Raw genomic sequence first — 17,029 nt, 5'->3', positions numbered from 1 at the left:
ACTGATTTCTCATCAGAAACCATGGTGGTTAAAAGGCAGTGGGATGACATATATAGAGTGCTAAAAGAAAAAAAATGTCAACCAAGAATTCTAAATCCAGGAATAGTTCTAAAACTATCCTTCAAAAATGAAGGAGGAATGAAGATATTCCCAAATAAACAAAACTAAGAGAGTTTGTCACTAATATAATTGCCCTACAAGAAACACTAAAGTGAGTCTTCAGGCTGAAATGAAAAGACACTAGACAATAACTCAAATACACATGAAAAATAAAGAGCACTGGTAAAAGTAAATAGGTAAATATATAAGACAATACAAATAAAATTTTTGTTTGTAACTTTTCTCTCCTATCTGATTTAAAAGAAAAATGAATAAAGCAATAATTATAAATATGTATTGATGGACACATATTGCATTAAAAATGTAATTTACATGACAATAGCATCACAAAGAGTAGGGAACAGAGCTATACAGCAGCAAATTTTTTATATTATTGAAATTAAGTTGTATACATCTGAACCAGATTATTATGTTAGGATGTTAATTATAATTTCAAAGGTAACCATTAAGAAAATAAGTTAAAAATATAAAGTAAAATAAATAGGGGATAAAAACAGTACAAAAAGAAACCTACAGCTTTTCATACTTTTCATTAGTTCAACATTTTAGAAAACCATACCATGGGTACCGAAGAAGATTACACTACAGTGAAATAGAGATTCCATAGTGAAAGCTTGCTAGAACCAGGAAGTGAGACTCAGAGATTGGCAAGTCAACCTACTCAATAGATAGGGCTCTGGAAAACAGTGCAGGGTAAAAGAAGCCCACAAACGCATTCAGTTCATAAACTTCTAGACTTTTTTTTTAAGGTCATATAATTTTAATGATTTTTAAAAACTTTTTATTTTATATTAGAATAAACTTCTAGATTTAAAGAACATATTCATTTCATGAATAAAGAGAAAAAGGCAACTTAAGGCCTATGGAAAACCATTGCAGGATAAGGGAAAAGAGACAACACTTTGAAATACCAAAGGAATAAATTTTTTTTAATTGTGTGATGTGCTCACAAGATGCAAGAAGATATGATTTCTGCCAAAAAATACAGAAATCCATGCAGAGTAAAGATAATGAGTTGAAAACTTCAAGATAAAAATGAAACAAACTGAATCAACTAAGAAGGTTTGAACAAAAATAAAATGCAATAATAGTATTAAAATATTTAAATACATCTTAAAAAGCAGATTTTAAAATATGTTAATGAAGAAAATTAAATCAGATGGTAGAGGACAAATTATAAGGTCTTCCAAAATATAGAGGAAAATGACCAAAGAGCGATGGGGGGGATGGAGGTGGAAGCAATGGGAAAATAGTAATAAAATCAGAGAAAATGAAGAGACAATGTGAGGATAATTGATGTTTTTTTAATACAAAAGTAAATTAAATAAAAGCAAAAGTGAGTAGCTGGATACAAAATGATTTAACTGATTTTTTTAAAGGTGTAGGTAAGTTAAAAGGGTTTGCGTTGTCATGTTCCAGGAAAAAAAAATCAGTGAAAATAAAAGCACACCTAAACATATGCTATAAAATATTTAATTAGAAATGTAGCAGATGTGTAAGTTTGTGCCCAGAAAAAGATATTCTGACAGATTCTGGAAGCAAATGCTGACCTGTCGGCAGAGCTCCCAATGGTCAATTTGGGCAGGAAATGCAGAGAGGGTTTCAGGCAGACAACAGTGGGAAGGTTGGATGATTAGGAAAACAGTGGAATCTGTCTCAGACACTGGTGCCTGGTCCTTAGAAGCTTCTACAGACAGAAGCTAAAGGAACACTTTTCACAGGTGACTCCATGAAGCTAAGAGACACACAAAGAACTCCTTGACAATGAGCCTACACAAGAGAGAACAGGGACATCCTCTCCTTTTGGCTCAGAACTCTTCATGTCTCCTCTGCAGTGGGGATCACAGATATACGCAGCTCAGAAAACCCACCATACATGAAATAACCTTCTAGAAAAATTATTTGCAGATGCAATTAAGTGCTCCAAAATAAAAAGTTAAAGTATAAAAATAGGTGAGTAAAAGTGGTATGCAATGAAACTATTTAAACATAAATAATAGTCTAAATAAGTTTTAAATGGCTAACAAAGCTGCGTGTAAATGTCAAGAATTACATTTTAAAATACAAGCAAACTACTAAAACCAACCCAAGAAAAAGCAGAAAATTTGATCAGACCTATAGCAAGAGATTGAATCAGTAATCAAAAACCTTCCAACAAATTAAAGTCCAGGACCAGATGGTTTCACTGGTGAATTCTACCAAACAATCTTTCTCAAACTTTTCAAAAAATAAAAGAAGAGGAAACACTTCCTGACTCATTGTGAGGCCAGCATAACTCTGATACCAAAGTCAGATAGAGACATTACAAGAAAGGAAAACTATAGACATTTTTTGTTATGAATATAGATGCAAAAATCCTCAACAAATTACTGGCAAACTGAACCAGCAGCAAATTTTAATGATTATAAGACATGACCAAGTGGGGTATATCCCACGTGTGCAAGAATGGGTCAACATACAAAAAGCAATCAATGTAATACACCCCATTAATAGAATGAAGGGGAAAAAAAAACCCATGATCACCTCAATTGTTACAGAAAAAGGATTTGACAAAATCCAAAACCCTTCTGTGGTTAAAACAAAAACAAAAACAAAACACACTAAAAAAACTGGGAATAGAATGGAACTTCCTCAACTTGACAAAGGATATTTATGAAAAACCAAGAGCTAACATTATACTCAATGGTAAAAGACTGAAAGTTTTCCCCCTAATATCAGGAACAATGATGCCCAATTTCACCACTTCTATTCAACATAGTACTGGAAACTCTAGTTGAAGGAATTAGGCAAGAAAAAGAAATAAAAGGCATCCAAATTGCACAAGAAGAAGTAAAACTATCTTTATTCACAGATGATATGATCTTATATATAGAAAACCGTAAATAATACCAAAAAACTATTAGAGCTAATAAATAAATTCACTGAAGTTGCAGGTACAATACAAAAATATTTTAAAGTATTAAATTTCTATACACTAACAATGAACAATCTAAAAACGAAATTAATAAAACTTTCCATTTACAATAGCATCAATGAGAATAAAATACTTAGGAATAAATTTAACTAAGTAGACACAAGACTTCTATAAAACATTGCTGAAAGAAATTAAAGAAGACCTAAATAAAAGAAAAGACATCACAGGTTCATGGATGGGAAGACTTAATATTGTTAAGATGGCAAGTTTCCCCATAGCAATCTACAGATTCAATGCAATCTGTATCAAAATCCTAAAGGCCTTTTTTTGCAGAAATAGAAAAGCTGATCCAAAAATTCAAATTGAATTGAAAAGGACCCTGAATTGGCAAAACAATCTTGAAAAAGAAAAATAAAGTTGGTGCACTCACACTTCCCTATTTCAAAACTTACTATCAAGCTACAGTAATTAAAAACTGTGGTGCTAGCATAAGAACAGACATCTAAATCAATGGAATAGAACTGAAAGTCCTGAAATAATCTCATCCAACTGTTAATGTTTACAAGGGTCCCAAGATCATTCAAATCATCTCTTCAAATAGTGCCAGGACAACTGGATATCAACATGGCCCCCCATCTCACATGTTATACAAAAATTAACTCAAAATAGATCAAACACCTAAGCGTAAGAACTATAAAATTATTAGAAGGAAATGTAAGGGTAAATCTTCATGACCTTGAATTTAGTAATAGATTCTCAGAAATGACACCAAAAGCATAAGAAAAAAAAATTTGGACTTCATCAAAATTAAAAATTTTCGTGCATCAAAAAGTGAAAAGACAACCTACAGAATGGGAGAACAACCTATTTACAAATCATTTATCTGATAAGGGTATGTATCCAGAATATAAAAAGAACTCTTAGAACTCAACAAAGACCAAAAAAATCCCAATTAAAAAATGGGCAAACAATCCCAGCTTTGAAGTTAATAATACTCTGGCAATAACACTAGTAATTTTGAAGTTGGGGAAAAGCAAAAGGAGGGAATCAAAGGAGCTGTCCTGATTATTTAGCTTAAGAATTTCCCTCCCTCCCTCTTCCTACCTGTTGTAACTCTCCTGACCACCCCACTCTCTCTGACCTTAATCCTAATACTAATCATTCTTTAGTGTCAACGACTTCAGCATTTCTCATACAAGTATGCTTTTCCTCTCAGAATCATTTGTTCATCATTAATATTATAATATTACCATGCAACAGAAAACCGTCTAGTGTTCTTTCCTTTGGCACAATCTTGACACTAATATGCAATAAAAATATTCCGGGAGTTGAAGCACTAACTCTCTGCTTTAGAAAACCCTGTGATTTATTTAGTAAAAGTGAGAAGGAAATCACAGGAGAGAAAATAGCCAATAAATTTTCATTTTTATACAGTCAAAAAAAAATGTGCAAAGGACTTGAATAGACATTCCTCCAAAGAAGATATACAAATAGCCAACAAGCATATGAAAAGATATTCATTAGGGAAACACAAATCAAAATCACAATGAAATACAGGGACTTCCCTGGCAGGCCAGCGGTTAAGATTCTACAGGGTGCGAGTTTGATCCCTGGTTGGGGGACTAAGATCCTGCATGCCACGCAGTGCAGCCAAAAAAAAAAAAAAATCACAATGAAATAGCACTTCACACCAGATAGGATGCTATAATAGGAAAAAAAACAGACAATAACAAAAGCTGGTGAGGATGTGGAGAAATTAGAACCTTATACATTGCTGGTGGGAACGTAAAGGGTGCAGCCACAATAAAAAAGTTTGGTGGTTACTCAAAAACTTAAACATAGAATTACCATATGATCCAGCATTTCCACTTTTAGAAAAATGCCCAAAAGAATTGAAAGCAGGTATCCAAACAGACATTTGTACATCAGTGTTCTTAGTAACACTATTCACAATTGCCAAAGGGTGGAAATAACCTGAATGCCTATCAACTGACAATGGAATATTATTCAGAAAAAAAAAAGAAGTGAAGTACTAATACATGCTAAAACATAAATGAACCTCAAAATTATTATGTTAATTGAGACACCAGACACAAAAGCTCATATATTGCATGATTCCATTTATATGAAACATCCAGAAGAGGTAAATCCCTTGAGACAGAAAACCAACTTGTGGTTGCCAGGGGCTTGAGGAGGGCAGTAGATGGAGAGTGACTTCTTAATGCACGTGGGATATCCGTTGGGGATGATGAAATCGTTTTGGAACCAGATGGAGGTGATAGTTGCTCAACATCGTGAATGTACTAGATGTCACTCAATTGTGAACTTTAAGATGGTTAATTTTATGTTATGTGAATTTCACCTCAATGTGAAAAAAAAAGTGATTGGGTTTGATGAGCACCTGAAAATATTCCCTGCTCCTTCAACACTTCCTTATATAGCAATAAAATTTATACTTGATAATTCTAAGACATTGTCCAATAACAAAAGAACTTATTTTGCTTGTCTGTATTATAGTAAATTTATAGAAATAAAATTCACATTTGACATTTTTAAAAGACATGTAATGTAAAAAATAATGACTTATTGATAACAATTTACTTAGTGTTAGATCGAAATTTTAACATAAATTTAGTAACATACATGAATGTGGAGGTAACAGGTAAGAGTTACTACCATGGTAGTCTCAAGTGAGAATCACATAGGAAGGCACTGTGATAAGATGATTGAGTACACATGCTTTGTAGTCAAACTGCTTCAATTCAAATCTTAACTCAGTCACTTTAGGGTAGACTTGAACAAGTTACTTAATCTCTCTGGGCCTTGGTTTCGTAAAATGGAGATAATAATAGTACATATCTCTTATGTTTATTGTGAGGAATAAATAATACATGAAAACAAAAAATCTTATATGTAATAATAGCTATTACTGTTCACATTGAAATAAAAAACAAAATAAGGATGCCTATTGTCACCATCATCATGTTATTATACTGGAAATTCTAGATATGAAATAAATAAAACATAAGATTATAAGAAATGATTTAACCAAATTACTGTGATTTAAAGAGGCTATGACTATATGCCTAGAAACCCCAAAAGAATCTATTGCAAAAGTATTAGAAATAGTGTTATTTAGACATAAAATCAATTCACAAAAACCAAATTTAGAAAACAAGAAAAGGAACAAAAGTCACAAAAAGCAACAAAAAATATAAACTACCAAAACAGTGCCTTAACAAATGTGAGGAAAACTAAAAAACTTTACTGAGATATAAAAAATGGCTTGAATCAGAAATCTTGGATTTAGGACTAGGAATAAAAGCAAAGATAATTCTTTAAAGAAACACAATTACTATTTTGCCTAACATGTATTAATTCTATTTTGTCTCCCCAACTGAGTCAGAAACTATAACGAGTAGCATTGTTCTGCATCTTTCACAGGGTCTGGCACAGTGTTGAACAAACGTTTTAAAATTTGAAAATGTATAAAGCCATGAGCAGTCCAGCTTCACAATCCTAGATACATTTTTCATGTGTTTCTCAGGGCAGTTTCAACCTGTGGTGTCTAACTTAGAATCCAAAATGTCAGAGCTGGAAGGAACTTGAATGATTAGTAAAGTCTGAAGGAAGCCCCAATTTCACAGACATTGAAACCAGAGCTTTAAGCCCCAAAGCGTGCTGGGTAGTATTCAAAACAAACAGAGTCTGCGGTCTTTCCCCTAAACTGCTTCAAGCAGACAGACCAGCAACAGAAGCAGCAGTGTTCCACTGGCCTGTTAGGCAGGGCCAGTAGTTTTTCAATCATCTTTTAAAAGTGATGGGGAGACCAACTTCCCCTCACTCTTCCTCAAGCAATCCAGTTCTCCCCAAATGACGCTTGCTGCTACGATAGAGGCCAAAGTGTATTTCTACCACATACTCTTTTATGGTTTCATCAGCACTTATTCAAGGGGCACTGCCTTTAACTCACTATGAAGTTCAAGTTTCAGAAAGAAGGAAAGAAAAGACATTTTTATGGCCCTAAGCAAATACTTGTCCACACAGGTTATTTTCTTGAGAAACTGCCCTGATTTGCATTGACTTTCTCTTGCTTCCCGCAGGCAAAACCCTGCCGGCATTGGCCTGTAGAATCCTGCTTACAGGCACAAGAATGTGTCAGAGCTGCTTTGCATTCATTCTTAACCACATCTGACTTTTTTTTTAATTAAACATTTTATATGATTGTTCTGGATGGCTGACCCCTGTATTCAGTAAACTATCTGTTCTAAAAAATATGATTTAAAAAAACTGAACCAGAATGGCAGCCATATAAATGTAACCATCAAAATTTCTACAGACACTATCTATAACTAAATATGTATGGTAGCTTTTCCACAAAGTCCTAACAGAATAATGTCCATTACTTAAGCCTGTTCAAAAAAATATATTTCCAGAATACAGTGTTTCAAGTGGATTTTCACTTCTTATATCACATTTCTGATAGCTGCTATATACTATAAAATTATATAGTACTTTTAGAAAAAAATTATTGGAGTATTCATAAAAGGCTTGTTTAATCCAGGTCATCTAAAACAGAGGCAATCAATAAAATATCTTCAGAATATGATAAAGCCTACAGTCAAGTAACACACTATCCTTTACTCCCTGACATTCTTACTAGAGAAGACAACACAAAATTTGGGCTTTTCCTTTCAGAAGCCTAAAAATAAATTTTAGTTAATATGCCTGCTTCTAGCTTATAGTATCTGCTGTATCAGATATGACATTCCTTTGAATTAAGCACGAGCTATTTAGTGAGTTATAGCCAGCTATGTGACAGCTCTATGCTACAGAGCATCAAGGCTAGGAATCCCTGAGAAATATGAGGCAAGATGTTTTTCTTCAAGAAGTTTACAATCTAGAGACTTCCCTGGTGGCGCAGTGGTTAAGAATCCGCCTGCCAATGCAGGGGACATGGCTTCGAGCCCTGGTCCGGGAAGATCCCACATGCCACAGAGCAACTAAGCCCGCGCGCCACAGTTGCTGAGCCTGCTCTCTAGAGCCCGCAAGCCACAACTACTGAGCCCACGAGCCACAACTACTGAGCCCACATGCCACAACTACTGAAGCCCATGCACCTAGAGCCTGTGCTCTGCAACAAAGAGAAGCCACCGCAATGAGAAGCCCGCGCACCACAACTGAAGAGTAGCCCCTGCTCCCCGCAACTAGAGAAAGCCCACACGCAGCAGTGAAGACACAACCCAGGCAAAAATTAATTAATTAATTAATTTTTTTTTAAAGCTTACAATCTAGTTAGAGAGCTGAAAATAACAGACTAGAAACAATGTTTTTTAAAATGCAAAGCAATGTATTCAATCAAGCATAATTATTATGCACAGGCTCCAAGTTCAACAGGGATTCAGTTTATATAGAGAGATGAGGATAAGTGTATAAATACAAGAAAATGCACCAGTTCCAATTATGCCATTGGGAAATAAAATTGGGGAAGAGCTGGGTTCTTGGGTTGGAAGGGCAGAGGAAGAGGGAAAGGAGAATGGCGGTTCTCATTTCATGTCTTAATATAAGACCACCTGAAAATATGTGCTTGTGTCAATTCGCTTTGAAAGTTCCTATATCCCTCTTTTGTTTACTTAGTCAACAGGAATCTATAAAACTGGAACTTTCAAGACACAAACTGAAGAAGGATGAAAACATATTTGTTACGGTTTCTTTCAGTTTTCACTGTTCTAAATCAAATAATAAGTTCAATTAATTTTCTTAAATGTTTTCTATTGTAAAATCATTCAAAATTTTTTAACTAAAATAAAACTCAACAAGTTACTACACAGCTAACCTATCTCTAATATTCAGCAAAAACATTCGTAGTACCATTTGCAGATCTTATTACAAAAAGGCTCTGATAGCCAGTGTCCCAGATGGTCCCCAATGATTTCCATCTGGTGATAATCATGCCGTTCAGTAGTCCCCTACTCAGTGAATACGGCGGACTTGTGTCATTAGTAAGCTAGAGCGGAAATGACAGTGTGTACCTTTATCATAAAATATACTGCAGCTCCAACCTTGCTCTCTCTTAGAACACTAGCTCTAGGGGAAGCCAGCTGCCATGTCATGAGGACACTCAAGCAATCCTATGGAGAGGTCCACATGGTAAGGAATTGAGATCTCCTGGCAACAGCCAGCACCAAACAGCTAGTCTTGTGATTGAGGTATCCTGAAAGTGGATCCTCCAGACCCAATCAAGTCTTCAAATAATGGCAGCCCCCAACAAGGTCTTGACCACAATCCCATGACCTTGAGCCAGAATCATCCAGCTAAGCTACACCTGAAGTCCTGACCCCCAGAAACTATGTGAAATAATACATATTCAATGTTTTAAGCTGCTAAGCTTTGGGGTGATTTGTTACAAAGAAATAAACAACTTAAAAAGGCACTGAAGGTAAAACTCTAGCTCTTCAGATATTTCATGGCATTTCCTAGAGAACCTAAGATCCCAAGATCTCAAAACAATTACAATTCTTTATTTAGGTAATTATGTGTTTTCTTCCTTATTACCTATAATTACATGATTTTTCTTAGCCCTTTTAAAAGATATATATTGTTTAAGAAAGTCCATTAAAAAGTTAAGTATTTTGTGCTAGATCTTTAAGCAATACAAAAAGTATGTGCATTAGCAATATATACTGGGTGATATTTAACACGCCTTTCTTTGTCCCACATAATTATCCTGTACATCACGAAACATTATCATCTAACATTTCATTACATATGTCAGCAACTTTAAAAGACACATGCTATGCACCATTACTATAGTATTTGTGAAAACCACAGAATTAGAGAGAATTAAAGAGCTTACTAGAAGCAGGACACACCAACACCAAGAACACCAAGAACATGGTTCTTTGTCCTATTACTAGGTAAAGTCAATGAAGGAAATTCTGTAACTCCCCTGAGAAACACAAATCTATAAATAATATCCAATCTATGTTTATATTTTAGGCAATGTATACACCTTCCTTAGTTAAGATGAAGAATGACTAATATCATCCATAAAGGAGAATTAATAATCAGATTTCATTTATCTCTTCCCCATACTAAACTCCAGCTCCTGCAAACTTCTCTCATATGGATCTGGGAGTGGAAATGATAAGTTTTCAGAAGAATCCATAAGAATATTCTTGAAGCCTCCTCAACTCACACATGATTTAATAACATAAATACTTCAATAATAAAATTCAGGTCTCCAAGAGTAAGCTTATTTTTATTTACAACATTCGACAAATATGTATTTATAGTGACTACTAAGTACAAGGAATTATGTGGGGTGATGTGAGGGATAAAAAGACAAAAGATAAATAATGTTGCCTCCAGGTCATTTACAGTCTTACAAGACAGATTTGGCATTCATTTGATCCATCCTACTAAAAATAGAAAGACAAGTAAGACTCGATTCTGATCACTTGGGTATTCACAGCCTAGACAAACACATATATTGGTGTGTATGTAAATAACAATAATACATGTCATAAGAGAGGCAGAAAGTAAATTTGTACCACGGAGTTAGGGCAAGGAGGGGGCAAATTAAATATTTTTAGAATAGAAGGCAGTATTTCCCTAAAATGGGCTATGAGAGAAAAGTAGGATCTAAATGTGTCTGGGGAATACAAAGGGCATTTCATGTGGAGAAGGACTCTTTGGGCAAATTTTTAGGTCCTTTCTCTTCCTCGGGGGCAGGCACACACATGTCACTTACTGAAGATAAGCAGGGTGAGGATGGAAAAGATCTTCATATTGGCTCCCTCACTTCCCCCACATCTATTTCCAAGGGATGGTAATGAGTCTTTTGGCTGTGTGTGCTCACCTGATTCTCTAAAATGGCTTTTCTGACAAGCAGGTTCCAATTCAAAAGGGAAATCACTCTATTCATCTGGTTTATATGAAGTTGTAAGAACTTGTACCAGATTATCTATGTCCTTCATTTCCCTCCTCCTACTTCGCAAATTTCTGAAGCAAGAAAGTTCATCTCTGGGGGGAAGCAAGGAGCTTACTCAAGTCATCAAGGGATTCAATCAACATTCTCAGTCAGGAGCATCAGAAACAGACTCTTGTCATACAGGAGGCATTGAAAGACTGGCAAGACTCACAGAATCAATGGGAGAAGGACCAAAGGAGTCACAGAATCAAGAAGAGAGAAGCATCATAATAGTGTTTCAGCAAGAATAGTCTTGCCAGGCTTCCTCATGACACAATGGCTCTGAATGAAACCTTACCAATTGTGCCATTACTTGGCACAAGTAATGATGTGCCAATTCCAAGCCTAGGGTTCAAGGGGTCTTGCATGTTGCTCTCTTGAGCTTCTGCTGTCACCATGAGAAAGGCATGCTTGGTCAAACCAATGGCTCCAGGGTGAAAGCATGCATGAATGTGCCTGCTCTAGATGTTGGTCCCAGAGGGGAGACACAGGGCAGAATTGCCCCAGCTAAAGTCTCCAGCTGACCCACTGATACATGAAAAAGCCGAATGACTCACAGACACATGTGCAAGTCCAGTCTAGATCAAGTGACTTGAGCCAATTCACAGATGTGAGAGCTATAATAATACTGTCTTAAGCCACTAGATTTGGGGAGCTGTTTGTTACACAGCATTAGCTGACTGGTACATCTGGTGATTGACACGAGATTGCAAGAGAAAAGTATGAGACTAGTAAGGTTAAATCATGAAGGATGCTCTATGCTATCTACACTTTGGAGTTGGACACTATTCTGTGGTCAGCAGGTATCCAGACAAATTTTTAGTCAGAAATAACATAATAACAAGTTTCTGGTAAATAAACTTAGTGGGGGGTAAGAACTAGCAGTTGGTACTGAAGATCTTGAAAGGATCCACATGAAAGCTGATGAGGGTCTAACTTAAAACACAGTCAGCGGAAATAAGGAGAAGGTTTAAAAGAATATTCTCTTTAAATTCTCATTCTCCATTCCTTATGGATATCCCTACAGATCAAAAGAAAAGATTAATAAAAAATAACCCTCAAGTTTTTGAAATATAGGGAGGCTCTCTTGAGTCTAAATGGAGTTCAGATATGTTTGGACAGTCTGGTAAAGTCTGATGGGACAGACTTCCCAAAATCTCATCTGCATGAATATGGAGTCTCTTGTGGAAAAAAACCCAAAGAATAAAAAACCTAGCCATGATGAGCAGAACCCCACAAGAAAGCCTTGATCTGAGAGAGGTGACAATTCTGTCTCTCAAATTTGTCTCCTCGTCCAGCCCATCAGGACTCACGTCTGATTCATAGTACGTATGTGTTTGGGGGGATGAGTGTTATAAATAAACAACGAAAGAGTTAATTAACTTAACACATCTCACTAAGGGATGAAGAAGAGTCCTTCTCTCCAACCCAATCCCCCTGCTCTAACCAGGGATAACTTGTTTAAAAGCAGGATCTTTTTTTGTCAAACAAATTCATGCTTGAAGGTCCAGCATGTAAAGTAGATCAAAAGGGACTCCTGGGACTTCCCTGGTGGTCCAGTGGTAAAGAATCCGCCTTCCAATGCAGGGGACGCGGGTTCAATCCCTGGTCAGGGGACTAAGATCCCACAAGCTGCGGGCAACTAAGCCAGTGCACCACGTCTACTGAGTTTGCGTGCCTCAACTGGAGAGCCTTCGTGCCGCAAACTACGGAGCCCACACACCCTGGAGCCCGCGCACCACAACTAGAGAAGAGTAAAAGAAAACCCGCACGCCACAACTAGAGAGAAGCCCGTGAGCTGCAATGAAAGTCCCGCATGCCTCAACGAAGATCCCGCGTGCCGCAACTAAGACCCAACGCAGCCAAAAATAAATAAGATAAATAAATAATAAATAAATCTTTTTTAAAAAATCTATATATCTAAAAGGGAATCCTGCACTTAGGTGAGGGCTGATGGAGAGTGCTGGGAGGGCCAGTGCCCTGTCCACTCATTCCTCCTGCCCACCTCCACAGGATCCCAGGACTCCCTGGGACACTGGAAATCACTGTTCTTACTAAGTTACAACACAATATAGATGGGCCGATCGAAGAACAAATTTACATTTAGAACTCATTTCGTTTGTAAATTGCTTTATAATTACATATTCATTTGGCTCCAACATATTTAACTATTTATGCTGGAGTAGGGTAAGAAAAAGAAGTAAGCTATTTAAATCAAGGCTCTTGCATGTGCGTGAGATGACAAGCTTGACTTGGCTGCTGCCTTAGTTCCTGGTGCAGCCTCAGAATACGAACATCACACCTAAGGAGTATGATTCCGGTTTTAAGGACATGTACAGCCCCAAAACATTAACCAGCCAGGTCATCTTGGGCTCAGCCTAGCTCCCCTGAACTTACTTGGAGACTGTGTGGCTGTCTCATAAGGCCCCTTTTCCTTCAAGATATTCAAGGGTAGTTAGGACTGTTCATCGTTTTCAACTTAAGTGTTGATTTGGGAACCTGACCCCCTCGTAAGATAAAACTCCACATTAACTTTCATCATGGCAATTCTGTGATTTTTTCAAACAGTCAACAGTGGTACAAATGACACTGTTTTCTCAAAATTTTATCTATGTTAATACCATGAACATCACGTCTGAAGCAATTGGCATAACTAATAAAGTAAAAAAGTTTCAATTTGATAACGTAAGAGAACTGATGATTTAGACTAACACTTGAAATCAACATGTAAATCTTGGTAATTAATCATCATATAATTTATATTTCAAAAGAAAAAATCATATACTTCAACGATTACAGTTTTGTGAGACCAAGGTCTAAATTTTAGAGTGGAAGCATAGATATATTCTCAAAAATGTCATGAGTTTCCATAATCATTTCACTTCACATCCATTTCTAAAGTGAAGGTGAAAGACTTTTTCAGATATTTTACTTATCCAGGGCTTTTCTAAAAACAGAAAGCCAAGACTAGCCAAACCAAGAATAACCCCAACCGCAAGTCCCACCAGCTCACATGCACTTTTAAATAACAATGGCCAAGGGACTTCCCTGGTGGTCCAGTGGTAAAGCATCTGCCTTACAATGCAGGGGATGTGGGTTCAATCCCTGGCCAGGAAACTAAGATCCCACATGCTGTGGGGCAACTAAGCCTGTGAGCCACAGCTATTGAGCTCGCGTGCCTCAACGAGAGAGCCTGCATGCCTCAACGATGACCCGATGCAGCCAAAAAAAAAAAGAAAGAAAATAAATTAATTTTTAAAAAAACAATGGCCAAGGTCCTTGCAGTCTCTCTTTTGTTCAAAAGAGGAAAACTTGATCACATAAAATGACAGATTCTTTCATAATACAATGTAAGTCAAGATTTGGCAAAGGATGGCCCACCTACCAAATCTGGCCAGCCACCTGTTTTTGTTTGGTCCATGAGCTAAGAATGTTTTTTACATTTTTAAGTGGGTTTTAAAAATCAAAAGAAAAATACTTCATGACGTGAAAATTACGTGAAATTCAAATTTCAATGTCCATTAATAACATTTTTAATTTCATCAATAAATATTTTTGGAAATTTGTATTCTCTCATTATATAAGTACCTACATACTATTCCTGATTTTGCCTCTTGGCACACAAAGCTTAAACTATTTACTACCTAGTACTTTACAGAGAAGTTTGGTGACCCCTGATGTAAATGACTGATAAGTAATAAGAAATCACCACTCTGTGGGAAAAATGTATCTCTAAAGAGGACCAAAGGAATGAATTTTTCACTCTGAAATTTCAGACAAAACAAATACTTTTAAGAGTTGGTATATATCAACAAAAGAAATCAAACTATCTCCTTATGTAGAGTTACATGGGTTAAACTGATTTTATCACCTCACTACATACCATATTGTCTGAAAAACAAGAGAAATTGGGATCTCCTCTCAGAAATAACTTTACTGGGAGTTTAAGTCAAAGAATTAAGCAACCACTCTACTTTTCCCTTCTGCTTTAAACTTGACAAGATTGTTATTAATCAAAATAATATTTTATAAAATTGATATCTGTGAAAAAATCTACTTAATGACAAGCAATGTATTAAATAATTTTCAATTCATGACGCATACCAATACAGGTATGCCTTGTTTTATTGCACTTTGCTTATTGCGCTTTGTAGATAATGCATTTTTTTACAAATTGAAGGTTTGTGGCAACCCTGAATCAAGCAAGTCTATCGGTGCCATTTTTCCAACAGCATTTGCTCACCTGGTGTCTCTGTGTCATATTTTGGTAATTCTTGCAATATTTCCAACTATTTTCATTATTATATTTCTTACAGTGATCTGTGATCAGTGATCTTTGATATTACTATTGCAAAAAAGATTACAACTCGCTGAAGGCTCAGATGATGGTTAGCATTTTTTAGCAATAAAATATTTTTTAATTAAGGTGTGTACATTTTTTAGGCATAATGCTACTGCACACTTAATAGACTACATTATAGTGTAAACTAACTTTTATACTCACTGGGAAACTCAAAAATTTGTGTGACTCACTTTATTGCGATGGTCTGGAACAAACCCACAATATCTCCGAGGTATGACTGTAAATGTTTTATTTTTCTTTATAGATTGTTCAAATCTTTCATACTGGTATAGTTTCCCCAATACATTGGGTCCTTTACCTGGTTTAGTACCCTTGCTTATGTTTGTCCCTCTGTCAGGAATTTTCTTTCTGAATACCCTCTTGCAGTGGTTCTTTCCATGTAGCATATGTAGATAAATAAGACATTTGGGAGGTTTGGGGGAGGAGGAGGTTTTTTTTTTTACTGGAAAGCTTCCAAATCTTCCAAAAGTTTTGAAAACAATTTTTTATTGAAATACCTCTCCTCCTTGAATGTTCACTCAGAATTCATTGTTCTCACAACGCATTACTTATACTTCTATTTTGCATTTATGCCATTCTATCTGATTAGAATGTGATTTTAGAATCATCCACCTCTACGTCTTTACAGATTTCAAGAAGCTGGTTGTTTTCTGGTGTTCCTCATCTCCAGAGTGGCATCCCCAAAGTGCAGATGCAGAAAGGAGGAGCTTCTTTGACATCTCTCCTCTCCCTCACCTCCCAAATCCAGTTCATCAACAAATCCTTAAATTGCTGCATAAATATTTCTGGAACCCCTACCATAGCATCTTAACTGTTACAACCCACAACCAATCTAACCACCTCCTACCACAGCCATTCATTCCCCACACTACAGTCAGGATAATCCTCTTAAATCAAACTCTCATCCATATACACGCACACTGACATCCCTGACTATTTCATCTACCCATATCACAAGGGATCCTAGCACCATGTGGCTTGCAAAATTGTGCTGGAGTTTGAAGCCTGTCTCTGCCACTAGATCATAAGGGTATGATCTGTTTACAGTGGCCGCTCAAAGACGTTTCATGATTGGATTAATGCTCAGCAACACCTCATTCTTTGCATTCTCGAGGTTGCCAACTACTTTAAAGGAGTCCATTTTGGAAGTTCCATACTTAATTCTATAATTTTTGGAATATCTTTTGGAACTGCCTTCAAAGACAGTTTGCCATCCACAAAAGAAAAATTGTCTTTGTTTTCATTGCTACACCTGGATTGTTGACCCAGAAAGGTTTTACTCCAAAGTGTTCACCCATTTTATTTGAAACACATTGCTTTAAATGACATTTGCTTGTTTCCAAAATATCTAACCCACCTTCCAAAGCTAGATACTTGACAAGAGATAGGCAAAAGAATGTGCCATGAACTATGAAAGCTAAGAATTACTGAGTGCTTAGAGTGCTCCAGGCATCACTGAACACTTGACAAACATTATTCAACAAACCCAGGTGATAATGACAATTATCGTTCCAACAGTTTTCATATTAAAAGAAAACAACAACAAACTGAAATTAAGAGCAGTGGTTAAGACTTTGTAGGAAAGTACTTTATGAATACCTGCAAATGAAATATTGGGTGATGGTAGGTATTGGGTAGTGGTAGTATCAGATTAATGTTT

General features: G+C 36.2%; 1 protein-coding gene across 1 annotated transcript in view; it reads right to left on the bottom strand.

Annotated features, from left to right (window-relative positions):
* Window positions 1-17,029, bottom strand: part of TTC6 (tetratricopeptide repeat domain 6) — a 214,670-nt gene that overhangs the window by 159,008 nt on the left and 38,633 nt on the right. The gene's annotated exons all lie outside the window — the stretch shown is intronic.

The sequence above is a fragment of the Eubalaena glacialis genome, chromosome 2 (genome assembly GCF_028564815.1).
Source record: "Eubalaena glacialis isolate mEubGla1 chromosome 2, mEubGla1.1.hap2.+ XY, whole genome shotgun sequence".
Classification (NCBI taxonomy): Eukaryota; Metazoa; Chordata; class Mammalia; order Artiodactyla; family Balaenidae; genus Eubalaena; species Eubalaena glacialis.
This window is presented reverse-complemented; position numbering and strand designations above follow the sequence as displayed.